Below are 17,678 nucleotides of genomic sequence, written 5' to 3'. Positions count from 1 at the left end.
AGAGTATTTATGAGGTTGAAGTGAGTTAATAAATATAAAGTCCTTGGAACAGTGTTTAGCATTACTTTATAAATTTTGCCTATGACTACTAAATTCTGATAGCATGTAAGATAGAGATTCTTGAGTCCACAGGGCTAAGGTGGGGGGAGGGTGGTGGTCGTGGGCAGAGAGGTAGGATGAGCTTCAGGATTACATGGGTCTCCCTTTATATTCCTCAGAGTCCTAGATGTTTTGATGTATATTTTTCTGTTGATGTTAGATGTACATAAAGTTAATGACATTAAATGTTAATAGCTAATGAGGTCACAGTAGATCTAGGAAAGAGTCGATTCTGTTGCCTTTCACTCTCTGATTTTGAGTCAACATTACAGGGTTAAGTGATTTATAGGATAACTTCCAGGACAGAAGCAATAAAAGCTTTGACTTACTAGGTGATAGGTTGCAAAGAATTTTTTGTAAACAGCGTTATTACTAATGTTTTTGTGAATTGAAGTCACTTGGATAAAAATACTTAATTTTTAGTCTACTGTAAATGTTAAGGTCAGTTGCTTGTTATGTACTTTATGTTTCACACTTAATTTAAAAATTTTAAATTGTGTAGCATTTAAGATGGGTAAGTATAAGAAATAGTATATAACCAAGTCTCCACCACTAAAGAAAACAGATGTTAACATTTTGTTTTATTTATGTCAGATTTGGTTTTGTCTTTTTAAGGAAATAAAACATTACAGATACAGCCTTTTCCTTACTGAAGTAGATTTTTCTCACCTTTCACTATTAGAAATAGCACAAATAGCACTGAAATAAATACTTTTGCAAAACGTGTGAAGGCTTCTCTAGGACATATCACTAGAAGTAGAACTGTTGGAATGTGAGGTATTCACATTTTCAGTTGTAACCTAGGTATTACAGAATTGTTCAATAAGGTGCATGCATCGTATCAGTTTAGTCTCCCACTAACAATATGTAAGAGTCCCTGTGGCCCTGTATTCTTGTCCATGCTTGATGTTATTGTACTGTTGCCAGTATGATGGATTTGAGATAGTGTCTTTGATGTTTTTAAATTTGTATTTCTTAGATTGCTATTTGAGTTTGGTGGTCCCTTTCTGTATTTATTGGCCACTTAGGTTTGCCCTACTCTGCACTGCCTATTCATATCCTTTGCCAATTTTTCTGTTGTGGTTGTCATTTTCATATTGATGTGAGTTGCTCTTTATTCCGGATACTAATCCTTTGCAGATGTCTTCTTCTGTCCATAGCTTGTATTTTCACTTTGTGATTTTTGTCATACAAAAGTTTATCGTAATACTGATTTCACTGTCTTCATGGTTTGTGCTTTTTGTGTCTTAAGAAGTCCTCTTCTCACCATCACAAAGATATCCACCCCTGTTTTCTTCTGAAAATGTTAGTTTTTAGGTTTTTAAGCCATTGGGAGTATATTTTTGTATATAGTTTGAGGTAGGGATCTAATTTTTATAATTTTTAATATTCATACCCAGCTTTCATAGTACCCTTTATTTAAAAGTTCATCTTTTGGGCCTTTCTCACCTTTTGAGATGGCCCACACTCTGTCTGTGGAGTGTTTCTCTCTAAATAAACCCACTTCTTACCTAAAAAAGAAAAAAATTTTTTAAAAGTTCTTTTTGTTCCCTCTTTCATTTATCGTTTCCATATTAGTTGTAGCTCTTTATGTTCTATACCAATATCATATCAGCTCTATCACCCTTTAATTATGTTACTTTATGGAAAGAATTACCATCTGAGAGGATAAGCGCCACAGCACCATCATTATTGTTATTGACAGTGGTCTTGGCTGTCATGAGCCCTATACCCTTTCATAGAAATTTTAGGATCAGCTGGGCAAGTTCCTAAAAACCTTCGGGGTTTCAGTTGAAAAGAATTGCATTGAATTTATAGATCAATTTGGGAGAATTGTCATATTTATAATGCCAAGGCTTTGTACTTATGAGCAAAGTATATCTCTCCATTTATGTCTTTTATGTCCTTCAATAAAGTTATAATTTTCTGCATAAAGACCTAGATTTACTTTGTGTCTTGGTTACTATTATACATAGTAACACTTAAGTTATATTCTAAATTAAATTGTAATTTTTACTGCTGGTGTACAGGATTTCTCTATTATCTATTGATTTTCTACAAGGCAGTCTTTCTATACCTCTTGGTAATTTTAATAATTTGTATATTCTCCTACTTTTTCTGTGGATAATTATATCATCTGCAAACAATGATTGTTTTGTTTCTTCATTGTGTTTGGAAGTTAGAGTAAGTCATTTTTCTCCTATTATCTTTCTCTAATTATAGTTACATTATACTTGTGATTGGAATCCATGAAAGAAAGAAAACTATATAGTCACTTGAAAATATAATAGCTGCCATTTTGTTTCAGTGTAGTAAACTTAACCACAAAACTGCAAATTTACACCATATTGTATATTGGTCATTCTAGTGATATGTAAAATTTGATCAATATCAACAATTCTTGTGTGGTGGAATGGACAAATAGATGGAAAATACTTATCAGTTAAACTGATTAAGATAATACTAATATATTTTATAATATTGTCATACAGAGTCTATTTCTTAACTGTTACAATTTGGATTTTACGTGTATAAGAATAATAATTACAAGTGAAGCCTTGCTTGCTAGTCAAATTTGAAAAATATAGCTGTTTAGATTTTTTTTTGTTTTTGGCTGCACCATGTGGCATGCAGAATCTTGATTCCCTGACCAGGGATCGAACCCATGCCCCCTCCAGTGGAAGCACTGAGTCTTAACCACTGGACTACCAGGGAAGTCCCCAGCTCTTTAGAGCTTTAAAAACAGTTTTATTCAGATATAATTGATATACAGTAAACGCATATCTAAAGAACACAATTCAATAAGTATTGGATTGGCCGAAAAGTTCATTCGGGTTTTCCTGTAACCTTACAGAAAAACCCGAAATGAAATTTTTGGCCAACCCAATATGTATATGTGTATTATTTTATTTAAATATACGTGTATATATGAAACTGTCACCACATCAAGGTAATGAACCTATTATCTATCACCCTTCAATATTTTCTCATTCTCCTTGATAATCCCTCTCACCCATCCATCCCACATATTTCCCAGCAACCAAAGATCTTTAACTGTTAGTTTGCATCTTCTAGAGTTGTATGTAAATGGATTCATACAACATGTATTCTTCTTGTTGGACTTCTCTCACTAAGCATAATTATTTTAGATCCATGTTGTGTATATCAACAGCTCATTCTTTTTATAGCTGTTATTCCACTGTGTGGATATACCACATATGGTTTATACCTTCACCTGCTGGTAGATATTTGGGCTGTTGCCAGTTTGGGGCTAATACAAATAAAGTTGTTACGAACATTTATATAAAAGTCTTTGTATGAACATATGCTTCTCTTGGTAAACAGCTAGGAGTGGGTGGGATAGCAGAATCATATGGTTGAAGTGTTTAACTTTTTAAGAAACTGCTGCAGTGTTGTGCCATTTTAAATTCCCACCAGCAGTGTGAACGTTCAGTTACTTCACATCTTCGTCAACACTTGGTATGGTCAGTCTTTTTCATTTTAGTCATTCTAATAGGTGTGTATATCTTTGTGATCCTAATTTGCATTTCTGTAATGGTTAATGTGCTTATTTGCCATTTGTATATCTTTGGTGAAGTACCTATTCAAAACTTTTGCCTACTTTTATTTGTTTTTTATTGAGCTTTGAGAGTTCTTTAAAAGAATACAGTATAGATACAAATCCATTATTGGACTTGTCATTTCATTCTTATTCGAAGGGCAGTTTTAAATATTGATGAATTCAACTTGATCATGTGTAGATTGTGCTCTTGGTGTTGTATCTATGAAATCTTTGTATAACCCAAGGTCATAAATATCTTCTATTTTTTTCTCTAGTAGCTTTATTGTTTTTGGTTTTACATTTTGGACTGTGGTTCATTTTGAGTTGATTTTTGTACGTGATGCAAGATATTGACCAAAGTTCCTTTTTTTTTTTGGCCTATGAGTATCTGATGGTACTGGCACCATTAGTTGAAAAGCTATACTTTCTCCACCAAATTGCCTTTGTATGTTTGTAAAATAATTAGTTGTTCATATACGTATGGGTCATTTTGCACTATGTTCCACTGACCCATATCTTGATACAAATACCACAGTCTTGATTATTGTGGCTTTTATAATAAGTCTTGAAATCAGGTAGGCCTAGCCCTGCAACTTTGTTTTTCTTTTTCCAGTTGTTTCTGCTATTTGAGGTCTTTTACATTTCCATATGAATTTTATTTTATTTATTTTTTAATAAATAAATTTATTTTTGGCTGTATTGGGTCCTCGTTGCAGTGTGCGGGCTTCTCATTGTGGTGGCTTCTCTTGTTGCAGAACACGGGCTGTAGGCGCATGGGCCTCAGTAGTTGCAGCACACGGGCTCAGTAGTTGTGGCTCACAGGCTTAGTTGCTCCACGGCATGTGAACCCGTGTCCCCTGAATTGGCAGGCGGATTCTTAACCACTGCGCCACCAGGGAAGCCCCCATATGAATTTTAGAATTGTCTTGTCAGTTTCTACAAAAAAGCCCTCATGGGGATTTCATTGAAATTGTGTTGATTCTGTAGATCAATGTGGGAAGAATTGGTATCTTAATACTGAGCCTTTCAACTCATGCACATAATACAGCTCTCCATTTATATGGGTCTTTAATTTCTCTCAGGAGTGTTTTGTAGTTTTCAGTGTACAGATTCTGTACGTGTTTTGTCAGATTTATCCCTAAGAAGTTAATATTTTTGATGCCATTATAATCAATATTTTTATATAGAAATATAATTTATTTTTGTATATTGATCTTATATGCTGCAGCCTTGCTAAATTCACTTATTCTAATGGATATGAACTATCTCATGTGTTTCCAAGGGATAGCTTTGATTCCCTGTCACACACTGATAGTCTTTGGGTATTCACAGTACCCCATTAACCATCATCATAACTCCAGGAGATTGAAGTGACAGATTCATCATTGGTTCTGCTGAAGCTTCATTTCCTTGATGGGAAGATCACTTCCAAATGGGCCATGCTTTTAAGGATCACCTTTTTAGAGAGGGAAATATTTAATCTGATTTGGCCACTGTTTAGCAGCCATCAGCATCAATTTGGAGCCTGAAGAAATGCAGAATTTCAGGCCACACTTCATATCTACTGAACCAGAATCTGCACTTAACAAGTTCCTCCAGTGATTTTGTATGTATATTAAAGTTTGAGTAGTATCGCTTCCTACTGACAAAAAGTACCTTCTGGACAGAGCTGAAAAACTAGATTTGGCAATAATTTACAGAAAGGAGTCTCAAGCCATTATCCCACAAGGGGAATGTAAAGTCTGTCCTGACCATTACCAGATTGTTTTAAGAACTAGAGGAATTGATTTACATTAAGTTAAAGTCTTTTTACACTATGTGTTGGTGTATCATCAGAACTGAGAAGGGAGGTATATGACCGTGGTAGAGATCTCAGATGAATGAATAGGGCCTTAATCACAGTATCATTCTCAAGGGCCTGGGCGGTTCTCTGCTTTTCCTTGACTCCATTACACTTGATTCTTGTAGCTCCATAACCACACACTAGATCTCTTTACCCTAATTGCCCCTCCTCTGAAATCTTTCTTACCAAACCAGCCATCTTTCTAGTTCCCTCATTCTAATTCCTATTGCATCTGTTCTTTGATCTTATCAGAATTGCTGGTCAGTCTCCTGACTTTCTGGCCACCTTTACTGGTTTCACTTTCTTCCCTATCTAGCTACTCCACTCTCATGCCAGCATCCTCTACTTCCTTGCCTAGCAGAAGCCCAACCACAGATCATTCTTTCAGCTTTCTCTGTTCCTACATTAAGACTGCAGAATATTGCTGGACAAAACCATTCAGCTGTGCAGATTGATCTTACTATAAATGTCTGGAATTTTACTAGGTCTCCTTAGCAACCCTTCTTAGGCAGCTCTCCCATTCTTCACCATTTGTATGCATTTCCTGAGGCTTCTATAACAAATTACTACAAACATGATGGCTTGGCACAAAAATTTATTCTCTCACAGTTCTGGAGGGCAGAAGTCCAAAATCTTTTCATCTGTGAAATAAAGGTGTCTGCCCTCTAGAGGCTCTGGAGAAGAATCCACTCCTTGCCTCTTGCATCTTCTGGTGGTTGCCAGCTTCCTTGACTTGTGGCCACGTCACTCCCATGTCTGTCTCCATCTTCACATTGCCTTCTCTTGCGTGTCTGTGTGAAATCTCCCTCTTCCTCTCATAAGGACACTTAACGATGGCATTTAGGGCCCACTGGATAAATCCAGAGTAATCTCAAGATTCTTAATCACAACTGCAAAGACCCTTTTTCCAGGGTAACGTTTATAAACTCCAAGGATTAGTATTTGATATTCAACCTACTGTACCATTCAAAAATAATTCTGTTATGAAATACAGCACATATACAAAAGTATATGAAAATGTACAGTTGTCCAACCAAGAAACAGAACATTCCAATGCTCCTCAAAGTCTACCCCTCCGTGATTGGATCTGCAGTTGTAAATATTACACCAATCTCTTCCTTTAGCTTTTACTATTTTAAATAATTTGTGGTTTTGATTGTCTGCTTTTGAAATTTATAAAAATAAAATCATGGGGGTATTTTTTGCTCGCTGTCTTTGACATTTTTGAAATGTATCCATGTTGATGAATTTAGCTGTAGTTTATTCATCCTCACTGATGTAGTTTCATTGTATAAATATACCACAGTTCGTGTATCCATCCCATTGATGGACTTTTTGATTGTTTGGACTTTTTGCTATTATGAATAATACAGTGGAGTTGCTGGGCTGTAGTGTATATGCCTGTTCAATTTGGGTAATGCTAGACCATTTCTCAGATGGTTACACCAGTTTACATCCCCTCCAGTGGTGGATGAAGGAGCCTGTTGTTTGTCTTACCAACACTTGGAGTTGCTTCACTGTTTAATTTTTGCCAATTTGGTGAGTGTGAAATATTTCACCCTGGTTTTAACATCCCTGATTATGAGTGAGGTTAAACATCACTTTTTAATGTTCATATTCTTCTTTCTGTGAAATTACTGGTTTTGGTTGTTTCTATTTTTACCCTATTGATTTATTTTGATTTTATAATGTTCTGGATACTGTTCCTTTTGGTTTTACTAAACGAGGACCCTTTGCAGGTTTTGAGCCGAGGAGTAATTTTGACTTTTAAAAGGAATAACTAAGCAGTTTATTAATGACATATCAGTATAATAGCTAGCCCTGAAATATACCATCTTATAAACAGTGACTTAGAATAAAAGGAGATGTCAGAAATCAGTGGATTATGGAAGCATCATTCACTAATTGGTATTGAGAGAATTGGACATTTAGGGGAAAAGCAAGTTAGATTCTCAATATTATTCCCCCAAATAAATTTCAAATTGATTAAAAAAGTAAATGCGGGCTTCCCTGGTGGTGCAGTGGTTGAGAGTCCCCCTGCCGATGCAGGAGACATGGGTTCGTGACCTGGTCCGGGAAGATCCCCCATGCCGCTGAGCGGCTGGGCCCATGAGCCATGGCCGCTGAGCCTGCGCGTCCGGAGCCTGTGCTCCGCAACGGGAGAGGCCACAATAGTGAGAGGCCCGTGTATCGCAAAAAAAAAAAAAAAAAAAAAAAAGTAAATGCACAACATTTAAAGTAGAAACATAAATGGCTAATAACATTTCTGGAAAACAGTTTCATCCAACAAATGTTGATCTGCTAAGTGCTGGGCCCTTTGCTAGATGCAGGGATACAAACATGATGGATATACTGTTCCTGCAGTTAAGGAGCCCATATTCTGCTGGGCTATTTCATGATATATACCTAGAGTCTTGAAATTACAAAAGGTAAACTGTTCTCTCACTCTAGAGTCAGCTATGTAAAAGTGCAGGGGTAACAAACGACACTGACGATTACAACCGGTTAAGACTTCGAATTTGCATTCTACCGTGAATGTTTTCATACTTCTGGTCCTGGTAATTCCACTTTGAGCCTCTTAAATCAAATGATCAGTGATGTGATTTCTACTCTTCCCTCCCTGATAAGAGGAGAGTCTTGGATTTGGTCCAGGATGGTGCTCTGAGATCAGGAAGTACACAAGGTTGACCTGTGGGTTAAGGAAGTAACTTGCAGCTTTTTTGCAATGTTATTATTTGTTTTTATAATTTCACAGAAAGGCCTAAGACATTTTAAAATCTTGCAAGATATCCAAGTGATACTAGCCAAACTGCCCATCTTGGTTTCTGGGCAATATCCCCAAGATATGGTAGAGCCTACTCATTACCAACCAAATATCCATTCTGACTTGCTATATCAAATGAACAGAACTCCTTTTGCCCTTTGCCACCAGCTAAAAGACTGTATTTCCCAGCTCTCTTGCAGCTATGAGTAGCTTGATGGCTAAGTTCTCGCAAACTGAGTGAAAACAGAATGTTGTGTGAAACGGCAAATATTTCACTAGAATCCAATCTTAAATAAAACTACTACAACAAAAATCATGCTAAGTAGGAAAACATTGGAAGTTTTCTTTTGAAAATCAGGAAACAAGTGCTCTCATCACTTCAGTACTTTATAGACACCCTCTACAGCACAATAAGTCAAGAAAAATAAATTTAAACACATAATGGTTGAAAAGGAAATAAAACTGTCATTATTTACAGATAAATGTCTACATAGGAATCCCCCAAAGAATGTAAAAATAAATTAGACATAATAGAAGACTTTGATATGATGAATACAAAAAATACAATTTCATTTCTATATATCAGACACAAACAAAATATTACTTTAAAATATTAATACTGATTTACAATCAGCATAAAATTATAAATTCCAGGGGAAAAACTCTAACAAAAGTTGTGCAAATTTTATACAGAGGAAAATTATAAAATTTTAGAGCCAAAGACCAAGGTTAAGCAAGATATTACTGAAGAAGGAACATAATGAGGGAGTGCTTATCCTCGAAGATACAATGGTTTATTATAAAGTTATAGTAATTAACATAGTGTAGTTCTGGTACAGGACTGCACCAACAAACTGACAGATGGATGCAACAGAGAGCCCAGAATCAAACCTGTGCATACGGGAGATTTTAAGACACTGGAGGTATAGACACTGGAAGTAGTGGGAAAAGGGAACACTAATAAACAAATGGGGCCAAAAAATTGAAATCAGCTCTTCGTATATAAAAATCCAATCTAGAAGCATTAAGAGCTTAAATGTCCAAAGCAAACTTTAACTTTTAGAAGAAAATATAAGTGAATGTCTTTCTGATATTAAGGAATAATTTTCTAAACAAGACAAGTTTAATAATCATAAAAGGTGATATTAACAAATTCAGATACATTAAAATGAGCCATCAAAACGTGTGATCAAAAGGTACTTTAAAGAAAGTAAAAGCTACAACTTGGGAGAAGTTATTACTACACAAAGAATTACCATGCAGAATATATAAAGATTTCTACAGACAAATAAGTAAAAGAAAAGTAGCCTAATAGAAAACTGCACAAAAGATTCAAACAGGCATCTCACAGAAAAGGAAATAGAGCAAAGAAACATTTGAGAAATGTAAATGAAAACCATACAGAGATACCATTTTACAACTATTGATAAAAGTTAAGAAGTCTGACATGTCAAGTTTGAAGGGAATGTGAATCAGTGTGATCACATTGCTGGTAGGAGTGTAAATTAATACAACCACTTTGGAAAATAATTTGTCATTGACCTGTAAAGTTCACGTGTTAAGACCCAGTAATTCCATATCTAGGTACATACCCAAAAGAAACATTAGCACCTGTGTAATATGAAATAGATAGGAGAATGTTCATAGCAGGAAAGCTTGTTTTAGAAAAAGAAATGACCCAAATATCTGTTGGCAGGAGAAAATATATATAGAATTTGGTAGACTCACACAATGGACTATAACACAGAGGTGAAAATAATGAACTACGGTGTTACCACATGGATGTCTCAGAATCAGTGTTGAGTAAAAAGAACGGTACAGAAAACAAAATACAATGTGATAATCATTTTATTAACCAAGCAAACGCAATTATATATTATTTAGGTGTATAAGCATATTTGGTAAGATTCATTTTAAAAAGCAAAAGAATGACAAACACCAAATTTAGGAGAGGAGCAACCTATGTGAGAGGCAGAGGACAGGGATAGAGAGGGTGCCCTGAGGTCAAGGGAAAATGGTGGTGATGGTCTAGTTCTTGGTTGGGCATTGGTTTCAGCAGGTGTTCATTAGCAAATAAAAATAACTAAGTAAAATAAAGCCGTGCAAGGAACAATGATGAGAGTGTGCCATGAATCAAGAATTTCTATTATTTGCATTCTGTGCACTTGTAATCTATTTTTTAAATCATTTAAAAAAATGTTTTTTAAAAGGCTGTGAAAACGGTAAAAGAAATTTTCCGTAATCCCACTACCCCAGTGCAGCAAGCAACTCCTCCTCAAAGTGTCAGTTAATGACCTGGAACGTGCCTCTGTGGGTTTCCAATGAAGTGTGAAGTGCTGCTGTTCTTGTCAACAAACTGTCAAGCCACTTGTGCCACTTCCAGCAGCTCTAAGGTCAGGGGAATGATTTGGAAAACTTTGGTGGGGAACTTTAGGAAAGAAACAAAAAAGATGTCACCTAAGGCTCCTCAGGGACCGTGCTTAGTTTGTTTTAAAAATCTGGTTCCAAAAGGCTCGTTTAAATTCTAGAGAAAACAAATCAGGGTATTGCAAAGTCAATGTTTATTGCAAGTGTCAACGTTTTAGGTCACGTTTATATTGTAACCTGCTTTGTACTTTTCTTCTGTGTGATTCATGGTTAAAATTTTCTTGAGAACTTATTATAGCCCTCAGTTTGCATTTCTGACAGAAATCATCAAATCATATCTGATATGTTTGATGTCAAATCCCTAATCAGGAATGTAACTCCAAGTTTATAACCTTGTTCTCGTGATAAAAAATACTATCCACTTGGCAGAAACCTGTTTTATGATGCTCCAACTTATGTGATGGTTTCGAGAAAATTTTTATAGCAACAGCTGAGGGTTGCCCCCTCACTAAAATATTAATTACATAGTCGGTGTAAAGCAATCCATCTGGACTTCACTTTATACCGTACATGTTTTCCTAAAATGGTGCCTATGAAACAAATCCTTGTCTCCATTACTTCACATTATCATTTCAAAAGCACTTTATCTTTCTTTCTGCTTGATCACACTTTGAGGTGGCACCTCCAAAATGTCAGCTCAGAGTCTCTCTGCCCTTCAGCCTCTCTGATGAGTAAGTTAACGATCTGTAAATAAATCCTTAAATGTCCTCAGGAATCTGCCTTTTGAAGGAATCCTATTAGAAACTGAAGAATCCTTCTGAAATGCAAATACTCTCGTCCTTATTGAACTGGCCTGAAGTGGGCTTTCTGGAGGGGAGCAAACCCCCAACAGAGACCCTGCCTGCCTTTTAGTGGTTCTCATTGTCTTTTGGGGGAGAGAGGGAAGAAGCAGCCTAGAAAATCTTTATCTCATATTTTTCAAGAGGAATAGGAGGAAGATCGAAAATAGTTAGGTCTGGCGGCTTAATCTGGGTTGGCTGCTTTTGCCAGCAATATGTAAAATGTGTTTTTCAAGGATAAGGAGTTTGGGCCCTGGGCCAAAGCTCACGTCTGTCATCGACAGGAAGATGAACGATCTCTTTAACCCACTGCTATGCTCTTGTTTACCTTTGTACTTGATCATGAACACCATGCCTGCTGCAGGCCCAGAGCTGCCCAGGGTTGATCCTTCCCTTTTTCCAGGCAGGACCTTCATGTCGCCAGTTGGGTGGGCATGACAGGGCCTGCCCTTTGTGGGTCAAACTCCCAAACCAGCACCCCTCCCTAGAACTGGTATTTAGCTTCTACATGTTGCCTAAGAGGCTCATGAAGGGAACTGGAAGTACTTTTACTTTTTAATGCCCACAAAGGTCATTTCTCAAGAGGTGGGAAGAATACACACAAGGTTCCTACAAGAGACGAATGGCCATCAACCACCAACCACCAAGAGTCTCTGCGGCAAGAACCCTGGCAGAGTCTGGGCTTCACGCACGGAGCTGGAGCAGCACAGCCCGCTACTCTGTAGAGTCTTAAGGGGATGTCTGCTCAACCATGTTTCCTGTAAAGTTAACACAGCAGTGCTGAGGGCAGAGCTCAGAGCAGAGGGTTCAGGCATGAAAAAGGCATGGGACTGGCAACATGGCAAGGCCTTGACCCCTTCCATCTGGCCCTCTCCTGTCTTCCCTGATCAGCTGAGAAAAAAAAAAAAAAAAAAAAGCACAACCTAAAATTTGAGAATTATGTGTTACCTGGAGGTCTTTCTGAGAACTCCAAGCCCAGGAGGCAGCCTCTCAGATAGTTCTAAGGGACTGCTCCCATGAGGTAAGGGAGGGGCCAGGATATATAGGAGTTTTGCAACAAAGACCAGGTAACTGGAACATCAGAAGATTACTGTTAATTAAAGAAAACCAGTCTCTCAAGTTAATGAATTTAGTGCTTTTCTGCATATGGGAAGATGCAAGAGCCTGGGTTCACTGAAGTCATTCCTTTGATGTGCCCATCCTGATGTCCTGATGCACTGTAGAGGTGGCTGTAGCCGCTTGATGGCTGTCACGTCCTTTGTCTACTGATAAGGCGGCCACATTTTTCATTCACACCCCCCTCACCGGGAGAGCTGTTTCCTCAGGGGTGGAAAAGAGCAGGGGGTTCTAGCTCCTTCAGGAACCACACGGGGCAGGGCTTCCCGGGAGCCTGGACACGCACGAGATTTCCCTGCGTCCTGTGCCCTGCCCTTCTCCCAGCGTCTGACTTGCATCTCCTCCATCAAGAGCAAGCGGACAGGCCCAGCCAAGAGCTGAGACAGAGAGAGACTGACTCTGACCAAGAGGCAGGGAAAGAGAGACAGAGGAGGGACAGCCAGTGACTAAGTCACTCACTCAGCCCAGCTTCCCCAAATCCTGCCTCTGAAACTGGGGTAGGAGTATGCAGAGGACAGGACCACGATGGAGCTGGGGAGTGGGCTGCCACGGAAGGATAAGAGGAGCCACGGAATCAAAGTGGCATCATCTCCTCAATCCTACTCAAAGATTTGGAAAGGAAACATTGGAGTTTGTTAAACTTATAATGTTACTTTTTTTTTTAACATCTTTACCAGAGTATAGTTGCTTTACAATGGTGTGTTGGTTTCTGCTTTATAACAAAGATAACATTTACTTTTTAAACAAAGACATCCCTTTTTTTTTTTTTTCTGAAGTTGGGTCCAGCTACACCCTTGTTTGTGACTAAAAAGCAATGACCCAAAATAGCCCCCAGCCTGTAGCCTCTGTCCACTTAACCCCTCCCTCACCAGGCTTTCCTTGGGCTCCCACTGTGTGCCCTGATGGGAAAGGTGCTGTTTCTTCCCTCAGGGAGCTCGAAGTCCAGGGAGAAGGAGACAAGTTCATGGGTGTCTTCATTGTGAAAGGCTGGGCCCTGACAGGGGACCTGGGAGAAAGCTAGAAAGAGAGGTAGTAAAGCATGGGATTGGGGTGATGAGCGAGCTCCCTACCAAGCAGTCACATCGCCCTGGTCAGGTCCCCTGCCCTCCCAGGCGCCCATTTCTTCACCTGCCAGATAAAGGAGTTGCCGGGGACGGGGACCGACGCTGAGGCCTTGCTGGCTTGATGTGTCTGCGGCTCCCTTCACACACACCTCTGCAGAGCCTTCTGCTGTCGAGGGACAGAGCCCAGCCCCAGGGCAGTGCAGGTGGGGTTGGGATGTGTCAGGCTCATCCTGACTCCAGAAACCAAAGACGGCCATGGCTGGCCCCAGGATGTCCTACGTTGCCTGGCAAGCGGGGAGTAGTGTGTGGCAGCGTTGGTCCTGAAATCTTGCCAGCTGGGCGTGAGGAACAGGCCTGGCAGAATCCACGGCATGTTCACCTCTCACCGGAGGATCCAGACTCGATTCTGGCTGTTGCAGAGGTGCCGAGGATTTGTTCTGGAATTGTGAGCACCCCAGCGACCCCACCCCAGAGAGCACCCCGCTGCTCCCCCAGCCCTGCAGCTTCCTCTTCCCGTTCATTGGTTGCTAGGCAGTACCTGAGAGGAATTTCACCTCATCTGGGCAGGTAACCCAGGGCACATCTGTAGAGAATTTCATATCCCCCTGCCCCACCAAAAAACACTCAAAGTTATTGCATAAATGTGAGACTTAAGGAGCTCCTGCCTGAGAAACGCACTTGCCCTCCTCCTGTAAGCAGTGCTGTTTTCAAGACCAGTCTTTTAAGTCCTTCGGAGGAATTCCTGTCCCTCAGTCAAGATTTACCCCCAGTGGCCTCCTCCTGTCCATCCTGTGCACTTCCTTTGTGCACATCTCTACCAGAGCTTAAGAGCACAGCCTTGCAATTCATCTGTAGATGTGTCAGTCTCCCCACCAGGCCCTGAGCAGATTCTCAAGGGCAGCAACTGTTCAGGGTGGGGCTTGCATCACCTACTAAGGAGGCCTCTGCCAATGCCAAAGCTCTGTGAAGATTGCAGTCAGTTCCAAAGATTCTTGTCTCAACTATTATCATCTTAATTGCTACGGTCTCTGTTCCTTGCATAACAGTTTACTTATTTATTTAGACCTCACCTGTCTTACTGAATGGTGGTGAGTCATCACCACCAATGACTGATGGGTCATCTGGGGGTCAGAAAAACAGTGAAAAAACGCTGACACTCTGGCTACTACTATTTCTAGGGATAATAAAGTGTCCTTCTCTGACCCAGGAGTCTCATGTCTTCCACCAACATCCATGAATTATGGCAGGTTAACTTATGAGCCCACGAGTAGGGTAAAATTGCGGGCCCTTCACAGTTCTTGACAGCTTGGAGCATTGCAGGTAGAGGAAGCAGAATATGCAAAGGCCCTGAGGCTGGAGGGATCACAGCCTATTCTAGGAGATCAGAATTGCCAGGAGATCAGAATGACTATGGGATACACGTGCGGTGTGAGGTGGCAAGCAATGACTTCCTTCAGGCTTCTGCTCATATATTACCTTCCCTGACCATCCTGTTTATGACCATCCTATCTACCTGGCAGCTTTAGAGATCCTTTCAAGTATTTTGTGATTCTCATTTTAGGGCAATGATCCCTTTAGCAGTGTGGGGAGCTCACTGAAGGAGAACAAGACCATGGGAGGCTGGAAGACCAGGTAGCAGGTTGGTGCATAATCCAGGAGGATGACGCTGTCTGGATTTAGGCCGTTAGAGGTAGAGAAGAAAACTGATGAGTGTTAAAGCTATTAAGGATGTAGAATTGATGGGACTTGGTGATTGATGGGGTGCAAACAAGTCGGGGTCACAGATGGCTATTGGGGTGACTAGGTAAATGGTTCAGGGAGTTCAGGAGAAATGGGGAGAATTTCAAAGGGAAAAATTTTGGCTTAATATTATCTGCAAAACTGAAGTAAAGGCCTGGAAGCGTTGTCTGACATAAATTCAATAGCAAGTAGTCTGTTGCTGGTGCCAGGGTCGGAATGTGGTTCAGCCTCAGTCCTAAGGCTCACAAACGCACGGAGAAGCAGGTTACTGGGCTTTCTGATGACTGAGGCCAGCTCCAACATGGATAGCCCCCATTTAACTTGACCTATTCACTCTTCTCCAATTCCTCTTTTCTTTTTCAATATTTTTATTGATATAATTAAAATTTTCAGTTTTTTATTTACATGCAGTAAAATGCACAGATCTCGAGTGGACATCTCTATGAATTTGTACCTATGCATAAACCATGTAACCACCACCCAAATCAAGATACAGAGCATCCCCATGTCCCCCAGGAAGTTCTCTGTGCCCCTTCCAAGTCCAAGGTAACCATCCCCACCCCAAAGTAACCAGTGTTCTGACTTCTATCATCTTAGATTTTGGGGGGGAGGGGGGGTGGGGGTGGTATAGTTGTTTTGCAATTTTGTCATCTTAGATTATTTTTGCTGATTTTTTGAACTTCATTTAAATAGAATCAGACAGTGTATATGTTTTTTGTATGTAGCTTATTTCAGCATAATGGTTCACTTTGGTGTGCTTCAGAAATCTGCTCTTTTTTTTATAGCTGTGTAATAGTCCACTGTATAAATACACCACAAGTTTTTACCATTCTCCTGCTGATGGGCATTTGGGTTGTTTGGAATAAAGCTGGAAGGGACTTTCTTTTTGAAAAAAAAATATTTATTTATTTATTTGGCTGCATCAGAGTTTTGTTTTTTTAATTTATTTTTGGCTGCGTTGGGTCTCTGTTACTGCACGCGGGCTTTCTCTAGTTGCGGTGAGCAGGGGCTACTCTTCGTTGTGGTGCACGGGCTTGTCATTGTGGTGGCTTCTCTTGTTGCGGAGCACGGGCTCTAGGCTCACGGGTTCAGTAGTTGTGGCTTGCAGGCTCTAGGCGTGCAGGCTCAGCAGTTGTGGCACACGGGCTTAGCTGCTCTGCAGCATGTGGGATCTTCCCAGACCAGGGCTCGAACCCATGTCCCCTGCACTGGCAGGTGGAATCTTAACTGCTGCGCCACCAGGGAAGTCCCTGCATCAGGTCTTAGTTGCAGCATGCAGGCTCTTCCTTGCAGCACGCAGGCTTCTCTCTAGTTGTGGCATGAAGGTTCCATAGCACATGGGCTCAGTTGTTGTGGCACACGGGCTCTAGAGCATGCGGGCTTAGGTGCCCCACAACATGTGGGATCTTAGTTCCCCGACCAGGGATCGAACCCTTGTCCCCTGCATTGGAAGGTGGATTCTTAACCACTGGACCACAAGGGAAGTCCCCTGCAATGAACTTTCTTGTTCAAGTATTTTTATCTCTACTTTCTTTCAACAATTCCAGGGAAGCCTGTGTTTCATGTGTATGGATGGGTGTTATTAAAAGAAAACCTTCTTGACAGGGCCTTGAACTTGCTGCTGCTGGTCTCTGCCTAAGATAGCCTTGGCAATTGGCAGGTCCGAGGAGCACTGGACGGGAACTCAATTCCCAGTGACCCTGGGTAATATCCCTTTATCTCAGTTGTTTCTGTTTTATTAATGAGCAAGAGGATTTGGGGGAAACACACCAGTGGTCTTGAGCAGTTATTTTCATGCACTTATGAAGACTTTTACAAACTTCCCAAAGACCAGGGCGGATGAAGGAGATTGAACCACGATGTATGATTGGTCCCATGTACCTGGAGAGTGGCATTGAGCTGCCTACAGCCTGTGGCCCTAAGTCAGGGAGATGGTTTTCCTATATCACAATGGAAAAGGTTTTCATTTCTGTGTAATTATACTCATACTTACATCCATAAAGCATCCATCCCTAGGATTCAAATGAAAGAGGTCATCTCCTAATTTCTGCTAAAGAACTTCTCACATCCTTGATTCCTTGTGACCACGTGACATTCTCATAGACCCTTTTTCCCTTCTAAGCCCCTTCCCAGACATTTCTGATCTCTCAAGCACCTCTGCTGAAATGTTGCGAGATCTCTAATGCTAGACTCCTTCTCAGGCAACCCCAGATTTCAGAAGAGAAAGAGAATTCTCATTGACTAAGCCCTTGCTAGGTGCCAGGTATTGTGTGAGGGAGTTTAT

The sequence above is a fragment of the Neophocaena asiaeorientalis genome, unplaced genomic scaffold (genome assembly GCF_003031525.2).
Source record: "Neophocaena asiaeorientalis asiaeorientalis breed wild unplaced genomic scaffold, Neophocaena_asiaeorientalis_V1.1 scaffold508, whole genome shotgun sequence".
NCBI lineage: Eukaryota > Metazoa > Chordata > Mammalia > Artiodactyla > Phocoenidae > Neophocaena > Neophocaena asiaeorientalis.
Note: the sequence above shows the minus strand (reverse complement) of the source record.